This window comes from Miniopterus natalensis, chromosome 9 (genome assembly GCF_054644295.1).
Source record: "Miniopterus natalensis isolate mMinNat1 chromosome 9, mMinNat1.hap1, whole genome shotgun sequence".
Classification (NCBI taxonomy): Eukaryota; Metazoa; Chordata; class Mammalia; order Chiroptera; family Miniopteridae; genus Miniopterus; species Miniopterus natalensis.
In genome coordinates, this window is record NC_142089.1 from 9,434,328 (window position 1) to 9,446,529 (window position 12,202).

General features: G+C 45.9%; 1 protein-coding gene across 1 annotated transcript in view; it reads right to left on the reverse strand.

Annotated features, from left to right (window-relative positions):
• ZBTB40 (zinc finger and BTB domain containing 40) overlaps window positions 1-7,911 on the reverse strand; it is a 60,461-nt gene extending 52,550 nt beyond the window's left edge. Inside the window, exon 1 of the mRNA XM_016214647.2 lies at window positions 7,751-7,911. The gene's annotated coding sequence lies outside the window, so the exon portion shown is untranslated. The remainder of the gene's footprint in view (window positions 1-7,750) is intronic.
• Between the last annotated feature and the right edge of the window lie 4,291 nt (window positions 7,912-12,202).

A 12,202-nucleotide genomic window follows, 5' to 3' on the forward strand; every position in this document is an offset into this window, starting at 1 on the left:
TTTCTTTATCAATTCAGCAACCGTGTGCTGACTGATTACTGCGCAGGACACAAAGCTAGGTAGTGAGAATGGGAAAGAGGCAGACAGACAACAGAAGGGACTCTGAGGGGACAATATAACAAGATGGACTTTTGCGGTGTATCGCAGAACCAAACAAAATGTTACGCAGTAAGTCTGGAGTATATGGGTGTATGCAACTTCTCTGAGAAGTTTTGGAGGAATTCTCAAGGAATTATTTTTAAAATTAAGACTGAAAGCTAGTAAACTGAACAAGAAGCATACAAATTTTATACAAGAAAAAGCATAATGCTCTCCTGAAACATCATAAAAGTAACCTTGAGCAAACGGAAAGACAGGCCGTGATCTTGGAGAGGAAGACTCAGTATCATAAAGATGTCTGTTCTCCCTAAGCTGACCTATAAATTTAGACTGATCCCAATAAAAACTCCATCAAGTTGTCTGTCTCCTCCTGAAATTAGACAAACTGATTATAAAGGTCACATGGCAGAATGAGCAAAAACAGCCAAGAAAACTCTGAAAAAGGGAAATATGAAAAAATTGGCCCTTCCAGATAGTAAAACAAGTTAAAAGGCTCTAAAATTATGATGCTTTTGTAATGGCCTATGAACTGACAAACCAATGGAACAAAACAGAAACTCCAGCAAGAATTCCAAATGCACACAAGAGTTTTATATTCAAGAAAGACTGCATCTAAAGTCAGTGCAGAAAAGGTAAGGATTTTTAGTAGTGTTGGGACACCTGACTGGGAAAAAGATAAAACTGATCCTTCCTCAAACTAAATGCCAAAAAATTCCAAGTGGATCAGAGTCTCTGATGTTAAAAAAGAAAAAGTGAAACCATGTATGTAAAAGGAGAAAACAATGAATTCCTCATAAACTGAGAATTGGGCAAACTTCCTTATTCTGACTCAAAATCTAAATCAGCGATTTTCACCCAGTGTGCCATAAGAATTGTTAAAGCACGCAATACCTGACTATTTAGTTAGGGACACTGACCTCTTCTCCCAAAGACTGTTAAATAAACAAATGACAACAACCAACACAACAATAGTTGTCCAGTGTAAATGAATCAAAATTATACCTTTTTTGTCAGATAGGCAAAAAATATATTTTTTGGTGTGTCGCAGAATTTTAGTAATTAGTTTATGTGCCATGAGATGAAAAAGGTTGAAAATTGCTGGTCTAAAGCAGTACATACACTGCAAGACTGATAAATATGACTATATGAAGATATAAAACTTTAGTATAGCAATAAAACAGGCAAAGTCAGGCAGATGACAAATCAGAAAAAATATTTTTGCAACTTATACCACAGACATTGGGCAGATATTGTGTATCTCAAAAATGGAGAAAACAAATTTAAACTACACTGGTATGTTATTTCTTACCTAACAGATTGGCTAAGCCCAAAACTGACAGCAAGACTCAAGAAAAAAAGAGGAGTCAGGCATGAAATAAAAATGTCTATGCATGTACCTTGTTATATAGTTTTGATTTTGGAACCAGGTAAATGTTTACAGTTAAAAAACGAAACTAGACTTTTAAAAGCAATTTTTAAACTTAAAAACAAATGAACAAATGAATGTGTTTATCAAGTTTATCAAGTTGGTGGCATAACCACACAGAGAAAACAATGACAAGTGCCATTAGGACAGTTTTGACTATACATCTCAAGTAGCATATAGTCTAAGGACAAAAGAACCACAGAGAAGCCTAAAACAACGTTCAGTAACCTCATGGTCAGCGGTAACAGCATCACCACTGGCCTGGTCAATAATGGCCAGGAGCTTCAGCAGCCTCAAAGCCCCAGAGTGTGGCCCCTTGTCCCAGGATGAAGTTCTGCGGCCCTCTGAATGTTTGCTGCAGCTCAAGCAGAAGAGGGGAGCGGAGAGTGTGCTGAGATGAGGCTTGAGACTGGCACAGCGAGCTCGAGGGCAGCACATGCCAAGCCGAGGAACTGCACCATCCCGAGGGCAGGCAAGCATCCTGGAGTTTAAGCATGGGAGTGAACTGTTTAGATCTGTGCTTTATAAAGATTACTGACAACAGTGTACAAAACATACTGAAGAGGAACAGAGTTGGAGGCCAGCCGACCAGCTAGAAGGCTGTAGCAGTAATCTTGGACAAGAAGTTGTATATTAGCTATAACCAAAAAAGAAAGGGGCCACTAGCAGGCTTACAACCTATATAAATGTGTGCTCTTTGCAGGTGGGAAGTGCAAGAAGGGCTGCGGGTTCAGAGAAGGGCAAGAACATGGGAAGACTCCCAGGTTTCTGCCTTTGGCAACTCTGTGGCGCCATTCACTGAGTCTAGGAGCTGAAGAGAGGAAAATGGCAAGCTCCCTGCTGCCGGAGCCCCTGATATCATCTTTCAGAGTTAGTGGGGACAAGGGGCTGAAGGAGTCAAGGAGGAAGATCCAACTGGCAGGCTGCAGACCTAGGAAGCTGAGAAACAGAGAAGGAACTAGTTCCCCCGCTAGTGTACCTCTTGCAGTATTATCTCAAAGTCAGAAATAGAATCACATCCTGTTCATTTTGTTTTTATATCCAAAAATTCCAGTGACCAATATTTGGAGACTCAACAGCTATTGTTTACACTTGTAATCTTTTATTTCTAATCTCCCTCATCCTTCCTGGGCCCTTTCCTTCACTAAATATTCTCTATTATTTGTCCCAGAACCAGACTTTACAGCCTGCAGCAGAGGCCAGAATCCAAATTCCTCCAGGGGTCAGACAGATGTAAAATCTCTGATGCTTAAATGTAAGCAACTAGTTGTTAAACACTATATGAGCCAAACAAACTCTAGCCTACAGAAGTTTTCTACTGAGGTGCCATTTTAACAAAATAGCCTAAGATAAAGATTTAAAAGATACTTCCTTCCTCTCATTTCCCTTCAAGTACTAACAGAACTAGAAATTACATCTATGAACTGACTTTCCAGAGGTCCTGGTACTAGAGAAGTCCTGAGATAAGTGTGGTTTCAAAAGGAAGCTCTTTATTCCCACAGGTCCAGAGGAGAGGGACTCCAGACAAGCGCAGGGCACCTCCTCTCCTCCTACTCCTCCGTCTCCGCCTCCGCCTCCTTGAACCCATCCCCCTCCTCCTCTTTCCCGCTAACCTTCATCTCCTAACTCTGGGGATCTGAATCCACCTGTAATAAGTTGATACCAAGAGCCAAACAATCGGGCTGCTTCTACTCTTCCTTTAACCTGTCAGAAGAAACAGATACGGTACCTGCTAACAATGCTGCCAAGGCAATATGCCCCCATTTCACCAGGCTCATGTAAAATGAGACAAGCAAGGATCTCTAAGAGATTTCTGAAGTACCTCATTGGGTAAATATCTCTATTACAAATGACCATTCAAATATGCTTGACTGCTTTAGGCAGGAAAGGAGACCTGGAAAGATAATTTCAAAACTCTGAGATCAAGGCCACACAACAGTAGAAAGTAACTGTTCTCAGGGGGAATCTTAACACTACTTTGATTTGGTGATGTGACATTTCATTGTTGGCTCTGCACCCTTTGAAGGGTCAAGAACTGAGATCTGATTAATGTAATGGGCTCTCTCCCCATTAAATGACATTCACACAAATTTGCAGGCAAATTCAAAGGATTCATGAATCCCTTGCAACTGAACCATTTACCCCAGATTACCAATCCCTGCTGTAAAACATTTACTTCATCTAAGGAAATAAAATACTTGGTGTCATGATTTTGAGGATTTGACAACATACTCTGAAGGATAATAACACTAGGGAAATGCAAGGTAAGCTAGCTTTCTTTCCTTCCCCTTCTCTCCCTTGAGGCCTGCAAAAGTCTCAAAGCTGCATGCTCTCTGCAAATCAAATATTGCACACCCTGCATGACTTTAAAAAGGCGAAAAGCTCATCTCTGAATTTAAATGCCCTTAATATTTAATTTTTTCTCTATGTGGTTATAGCTTGCTTTCTCCACATTATCACAATGATGACATTAGAAGCCAGGCTACTGGAGATCCAGAAAGCCATATATCCCAATTCACTGTCCTTGTAAAAATCAAAGCACTCAGTCTCTGGAAGAGTTGAAAGAGGCTGAGGGGTCACTGCCCTCCCCCAGGGTGCTGGTACAGGCAGAACTCCAGGAGGGTAATGTAAACACTCAGTATGAGGCAACAGGGCATGCCAATTTGTTTTTCAATCTATTTTATTTCAGTTCAAAGCCTCGTTGCAGACAGATAGTCCAAGAAAATAAGCCACATTTTGGTTATACTCAGTCTTCCTCAATCTCCCAAAGCAGCTGAGTACTGCCAAAGTGTGGCTCTTTTTCCTGCACTGCCTGTCTGCAACGATGCTTTGAACTGAAATAAAATAGATTGAAAAACAAATCAGTATGCCCTGGCTCTTCCTGCAGTTTTATATTATCCTTCAAAGCTAGTGTTACCACCTACTCTTTACTGGAACCCAACAGACCCAAATCACAGAGTAAAACTGCAATACTTTAAACGTGAAGGTCCCACCCAGACCTAAAATAGCCATTTAATTCGGGGCTTGTTGTTTAACATTGCATTAACATGCCACTCTCTGTCCAGGTCCGAGCTCCATTTGCTGGGCTGGATTATATCTTCTGATGACATGTGCCATCTGGTCACTGGATACACTTTAAAGCAAAACTTGACATTGCTGATCTTATATAGTTTGCTCGATTTATTACTGCCTCTGTAATTTTCCATGTTCATACGCCCAAACATCATATTATTTTTACCTATTTAAAAAGCCTACTACTTGCTTTCAAGTATTCAGTGCCCTGTTTTGAACAGGCAGGGCATTGAAAATAAGGCAACATTATTTTGAAAAATTTTAGAGGAAACCACCAAATATTTGCAAATAAATTCTAAAATGACCACCAACTGGAATCTGAAACCTATCATTTTCTTAGAATACCTTAAGAAAATGCACATGCATGGGATGGAGGAACACAAACAGTTTCGAGCTTAAAACACTAAAATGATGAAAAATGCTCTGAATAGACATTTGTATAATTTGGTTGAAAAAAATTACATCCCAGTTGGAAAAGTTCAACTCTTAACAGAAACATTAAAAAAAAAAGGTTTGTTCCCCTAAAAGGCAGCAACACGCACCCCTTCAATTTTGTCTGTAACATTCTTCTGGATTTTTGTTATTATTTAGCATTTTAAATAAGTTTCCATTTTGGGCCAAATTTGGTTAGTTTCCTCTGTTTGGAATTCGGCAACATATGTAACAAAAAGAAAACTCAGAACCTATTGTTATATTTTCTCTCATTTAATCCACACAATAACTCTTTAAGGAGGTACCATTATCCACATTTGACAGATCTGACACTAATCTGTAACTGGCCAGGAGCATGCAGCTCTACCAGCAGCAAAATTGGGTTCAGGGCCAGGGACTCCGAGCATAGGACTGTGACCAACAGCACAATCACTCATTTCTTTCAGCCCTCCAGCACCCCAAGTTCTTGTCAACTCACAGGCTCTACACCTGCTGAGAAGTTCTGCCTCCCCACTTCTCTCCCTTTGCCCTTCTTGCTGGACTGGATCCTTGTCACTCAACAAGTTTCAGCTTAAACCACCTCTCTCTCAAGGTCTTCCAAGGCCATCTTGGTAAAAAGGGTCTCTCAGGTTAGGTTAGCACTGTTTTGTTTCCTTTATAGCAGTAGCCACAATATAGAATAACTTTATTTCTTTATTGTCTCAGACACTGTGTTTTAGGTTTATCGTGCTCACTCTGGTAATCACAGGGTCTAACACAATGGTGCCTGGTACAAAGCAGACACTCAAATATTTGCTCAATAAACAGCCTGGATTTGTTTAATACTTACCAGATCCCTGGTTGCGGGTACTGGCTAGCAGCAGATATGAAAATAGGTAAGGTGTGGTCCCTGCCCTTGAGGACCTCCAGAATTGGTAGAAAAGATAAACAGATGGACTAATATAGGGTGGTGAGTGTGATCAGTTTAGGTTCAGATCCCAGCTCCCTCATGCATTAGCTGTGTAACCTTGTATGTCTCTTCTGAGTCTCAGTGTCTTCATCTTTAAAATGGGAGCATTAATATTACCTATGTCATAGTATTGGTGTGAAAAAATAATCCATATAAATCAAGCACATAGTGTAAAGCAAGCTCAAAGAGCTCTTGGCACATAGAAATCACTCCTGACAGCTGTATTTGAAATTATCTTTGTTTACTTGTGTATCATCTGTCCAAACCCCTACAGAATTTAAATTCTGTGGAAGGACAAAGATCATCGTGATCTTTTCACCACGGTATTTCCAGGGACTTGAATCATCCCTAGTACCTAGTAGGTGCTCAACAAATACTAAGTGATTCACAAATGTATGCATGCAAACATAGTGTTCTGAAACCATCTGTTAAATTAGCTATGAGTAGCTAGGTTTGGGAATTACTGCCATACATGAAAGACATCTAAATTAGAAAGTGGAGTGTAGCAGAAGTTTGATGAATTAGCCAAGTAGAGATATGTTTCACTTTGGGGTTGTAATTAAATCCATAAACCACACAAGTATTTCGATACAATTCCAAGGAAGAACCCATAGCCCCAGGTTGAGAGAGCTGAAAGACATTCTGAGTAGTATGGCATGGGTCACCAGGCAGGGGGCTTCCAGGGATGAGCTCAACTTGCCAGACCTATGATCTAGGACAATCTTAAACAGTTTAACCACCCGGAATCTAAGATTCCTCCCATTAAACAAGAAACAGACACTTGCTTATAAAGTATGGTTAGCACAAAAAAACACACAACTGAGTGTGAATGCAAATAAACCAAACCACCTGACTTCTTGTAGGAGCTGGGTGAAAGGTACTGTTGTTATTTAAAGTAGGGGTAACAATTCCCACTTTGAATAATAAATCATTAAGACCAGAGGAGGTAATGGAAGTCAGTGTCTCGTCAGCATGGGACAGTTTCCCGATACGAGAGAAGTGAGCAGAGGAATCGCCGGACCACGCTGACCCAGTCTACCTGTGCCCAGGGTAGGGGTCGGCACTCTTCCTGCGAAGGACCAGACAGTTACTTCCAGCCCCGTGGGCCGAGCGGTCAGCGCCGCGCAGCGCCGGACCCCGCTCCCCACGGCCGCCCGCGAGCCGGGCGCAGCCACGGGCCGTGCGCGAACAATGCACACGGCTCTGTGCCCGTAAAACTCCCTTCAAGGAGCTGCATCAAACCCGAAACCTGAATTCTTATAACTGTCGCAATTCATATGAAACATTCCACCCCTCCCCTCCCCAACCATTTAAATATGGGAAAACCATTCTTAGTTTCCCGCAGACAAAACCGCGCGGGGGGAGGGGGCGGGCTTGGCGCAAAGCCAGGTAGCCTGCGCCGGCGGCGGGGACTCGGCGGGAGAGGGGGGATGAGGCTGAGCGCGTCCGCGGCGAGGCCGCGAGCGCGATCCCCGGGTCGCAGGGGTGCGGGGCTCGGCAGGGCCCAGGCGGGGAGCAGGCCCCCACAGCGGGGGGGCGCCCGCCGGGACCCCGCAGCCTTTCTCTGCCGTAGATTAGCGCCGAGCCTCCGCTCGGGGTGTAGGCAGCCCCTGGGGCTCCGCGTCCCGGGCGAGGGGCGGCTGCGACTGGCCAGAGCCCCGCGGAGTTCGCCGCGCGGAAGGGTCTCCGTGATCCCCTCATCTGGGGTGCCACTGCGGCCTCAGCTGCTAAAGGGGTCTCCACGCTGAGTCCCAGCCCGTTTCTATGGTTACCTGTTCAGCACCGATTCAAACTGCCGTTCTTTATTGACAGCGCCATAGAGGACACGAACACTCCTGCCCAAAGGGAACAATAAAGATTTCTCCATTCAACAGCGCCAGAGACGCCACAAGGCGGCCATCTTGAGGCCGGCGCTGAGGAGATGTGAGTGGTGAGGGGGAGGCCCGGCCTGCCCTGCGCGCCACAGTCACGTGCTTGGGGCGGGTCTCGAGGAGGCGGGGCCCGCGCATGCGCTCTCCGCCAGTGCTCGGTGGTCGGGGCAAACCCGCGGGTGGCCTCGCCTCCAACCGCTGATCCTTGGCCCCCCACTCCTTTCCTTTCCTCTCCCCTCCGCGCCCCACGCTCCTTCAGGAAAGTTCTAATCGCGTTCCACCGGCCCTCGCTGAGGCAGCACTGGGGTTAGGATCTTATTTCCAAGAATGGCAGAAAGGGAGACACAAAAGATTCCTCTCCCTTTTTCCAAAACAGCGCGGACACGTGCAAGGCGGAGCCGTCGCCTGAGGCTCGTCCCCAGACGTGTTCTCATTGGTGGAGAGGTTGGCACCGCTCAGACGCGATAGGCTAACAGACCCATGTCGACCAATCCTGGCGTCTCGGAGGCATTCTGATCCCGCCTCCGCCTCCTCCCAACTTTGGTCTTTCCGGTTTCGGAGACCGAGAGCTCGCAGCCGCTTGTCACACAGGTTGTCGCGCGCTGGAAGCGCCTCTGGCCGTCTTCACACAGCCGAGCGGACGAGCGAGACCCAGACAGCGTCAGGCTCATGAGGTCACACCAGCGCTGGCCCACTGAGTTCACGCTGTCACTGTGCCACTGACACGCGCGGCCAAGGTGTCTGTGGCCGCGAGTCATGCGGCGCAGCCCGGCGGTCCCCGTGCAATGCCGAGCTCCCTCCGGGGTTACAGCTGTTACCCCGCAGGGTCGATATTCAGTCGCTGCGAGAGCTGCCGCTGTCGGACTGACTCCGCGCCATCACCGGTTTTAATCACAAGTTCAGTCTGCGGGGCAGAACCACGTCGCTCGCGCGGTCGCTGGCAGTGGTCACACCGCCGTCACTGTCGCCGTCCGAACACGAGCTTCGGGCAGTTCTGTGCCCGGCAGCCCTCGGACTGTGCGCCCAGCTGTCACCCTTCAGTTGTCTTCACGGTCACTTGCCTGGCACATAGTAGGTGCTCAAGAAATATCTGTCAGTCCACAGATTTTTTTTTTTTTTTTTAAGAAAACAGTATTATTCCAATGTACTGCGTGTGACTGCGGATGACACGAGGCTTCTGAGTCTCAAACAACAGGAATAACTGCAGGCGAGACCCGTCCTCCCTCTTCCACTTAAGGAAACTCTTCATCTATCTGGACTAGAAAGAGGAAGGGGGAGAAGTGTGGCCACCGTGCCTCCTGGGACCATGTTTACAAAGAATAGGGTGGTTGGGCTTTTTTGTTTGTTTTTAGCTTTTATTTCTTATTTCATGTTTTAAAACAAAAACATGTTTGCTGTAGAGCATTTAGGATGCATAGGAGGGAGCCCCTCCTGAAGGTCTGGCTTAGACATCCGGAGCTGCCGTCCCCCCGACACCCCACACTCACACAGCCAGTGTTTCCCCCTAATTGTTTCCTCGGGGTTCTGCAGCGCTAGAAATTCCCACGGGAATGGCTTGGCCGGGGTGCGTGAGGAACAGCCCAGGGCCGCGGAGAGCAGGGCCCTGGCTTCGGGCCGTCATACGGGGGGATTAGAACAGTGGCTGGGCCCGCGAAGAACCTCATCTCTTGGCAGATTTTCCGTTTTTTTTTTTTTAGAGAAATCGCTGTTGCTTCTAACTGGTCACCAGAAGGACCCGACCCCTGACCTTGATGGGGAAGGTACTTGTGGACTTGCCACCCTTTTTTCTACCTTGACAGAAAGTGTTCCCGGGACAATGGCTGAGGTGGCTCCAGCTAAATTCCATTTCTGAGGTGACTGGTCCATGCCGGGAGCACTGGGGTGAGTAGAAGGTGGCCCCCTGCCCTAGTAGGAAATAACTCAGCTGCTACCACGTCTACAGCTAAGAACAGCCGTCACCGCTCTGCTTTTACTCCCTGCCAGGCACCATGCCAAGCCCTTTACCTAGATTAGCTCATCGAATTCTCGCACCCACCCTGTGAGGTAGGTGACATTATTACCTCCTTTAATGCAGCAGAAAACAGGCTCGAGGAAAGAAAATAATTTGCTGTAGGTGACACAGCGACTAAGCAGTGGGGTTTAACCCTAGGAAGTCTGACTCCAGAGCCTTAATCCCACCCCCCCAGAATAATGACTTACGGTTTTTACAAAATATATATATTCATTGTGAACAGTTCATGGATTACAGAAAAACACACACAAAAAAGAGTTAAAAACAGAATCACTATAAATTCTACCACTTTGCAGTAACATACCAGAGGAGCATTTCTCCATCTCTGGACAGCTAGATGTAGGTAGGTAGATGGACAGATAGTAATGATAATAAAGACAGTTTCCCTCTAGTAAGCACTGTGTGCTGAACACTGTTCTGAGTGCTTTCCATGAACGAACACATTTAATTTACAAAGAGAGAGATGGATAGGCATAATTTTATTAAAATGAGCTCGTTTAACATATTCAGGGGTCACATCAGCAGCCAACCACCTGGTGATGTTTTCCCCAAATCGGGTTCTTTTCTCAGTCTTTGCTGTCTTCGCTCTGCCTTCCAATCAAATCTTAAGCCCAGAGTCCTTGGGCAGCAAAAGCTGAGTCTTTAAATAGCATCCTCTGCACAGCTGCTGCCTGGTCAAATGTCTCTGCTGTTCCCCAAGGCGGTGGTGTTATTTGTAGAAGTGAATTTTGCTAGTGGCTCAACATATGCTTTTTATTTCTTAGAGTAGGTATCTGGGCCTTGGCATTCTCTTTCCTGGCTTTCTAAGTGTTAGAATTTCACTACCTTTTTCTCCAATCCAATTGAAGCTCGGGCTTCAGATCTTGCCCAGTGGAGACCTGAGAGTCTCAGATGAGGATGCTGTTGGAATTTGCCGAATGACTCAGAAAGGTCAGCTGCCTGCTCATCCATCTGGGATGACAAAAGACGGAGAAGGAGGGAGATGGCCTCTCTCCGGTGGGGCTGCCCGCCAGTGGGAGTTTGCAGCACATCTGCGGGTCTGGCTCTACCAATATCAGATATTGTGGATGAGTTCCTTGCCTTCGTCCCCCAAGACGAAAGACTCTCTTGCGTTTAGAATGGTGGAGCCAACATCTCCACGGAGGTGGGGATCCACCAAGCCTGCCTGTCCCCTCCAGCTCCCCAGCTCCGAGCATAGCCCACCCACCATTCTCTGCCCAGTCGCTCAGGTCAGACACCTGGAAACTGTCCTTAACACTTCTGCCACTCAACCAGTCACAAGTCTTGTGGCTTTCACCTCTAAATATACTCTCTCCGTTTCCACAGGCAAAGAGCAAATGACCTTTAGCTCTCACGGACTGTAACATCCTCCTGGTGCAGCCTCTTTTCTACCCTTTATACCAGCGTAGTCTTACATTCCTATTAGAATCAACTTTATAAATGTATCATAAGGCAACATGCCAAAAAATGTACTCATTTAAAGTGGAATTTTGGCCAATGTATACACCTGTGTAACACGTAGCATATTGAGACATAGAACATTTTTTTTATTTTGTAGAGCAGTTTTAGGTTCACAGCAAAATGGAGAGAAAGGTACGAAATTGAGAGAAAGGTACAGAGACTTCCCATGCCCCCCGCCCCGACAGGCGCACAGCCTCCCCCCCCATCAAATCCCCCACAACTGCTATACCTCCATCCGCAGATCGTTATCGCCCAAAGTCTGTAGTTCACATTAGGGTTCACTCCTGGTGCTGTACATTCTATGCGTTTGGGCAAATGTATCCACCCTCATAGTATCATACAAATAGTTTCACTGCCCTAAAATCCTCTGTGTTCTGCCGAAATACCTCTCCCTCCCCCCAACCCTTGGCAACCACTGCTCTATTGACTGTCGCCATAGTCTTGCCTTTTCCAGATGTCACATAGTTGGAATCACACAGTATGTAGCCTTTTCAGATGGGCCTCTTTCACTTAGTAATATGCACGTAAGTTTCCCCCATGTCTTTTCATGGCTTGATAGCTCATTTCTTTTTAGTGCTCAATAATATTCCAGTGTCTCCACTCACCTAGTGAAATATATTTTGGTTGCTTTCAAATTTTGGCAATTGTGCCTAGAGCTGTGTGCAGGTTTTTGTGTGGACGTACGTTTCCAGTTCACTTGGGGATTGTACGGTAAGGGTATGTTTCGTTTTCTAAGAAACTGTTAGTCTGTCTTCCAAAGTGGCTGCACCATTCTGCATTCTCACCAGCAATAAATAGGAGCTCCCGTTGCTGCCCACTTTCATCTGCATTTGGTGGTGTCATTGTTTTGGATCTGGGCCACTCTAATAGGTGTATTGTGG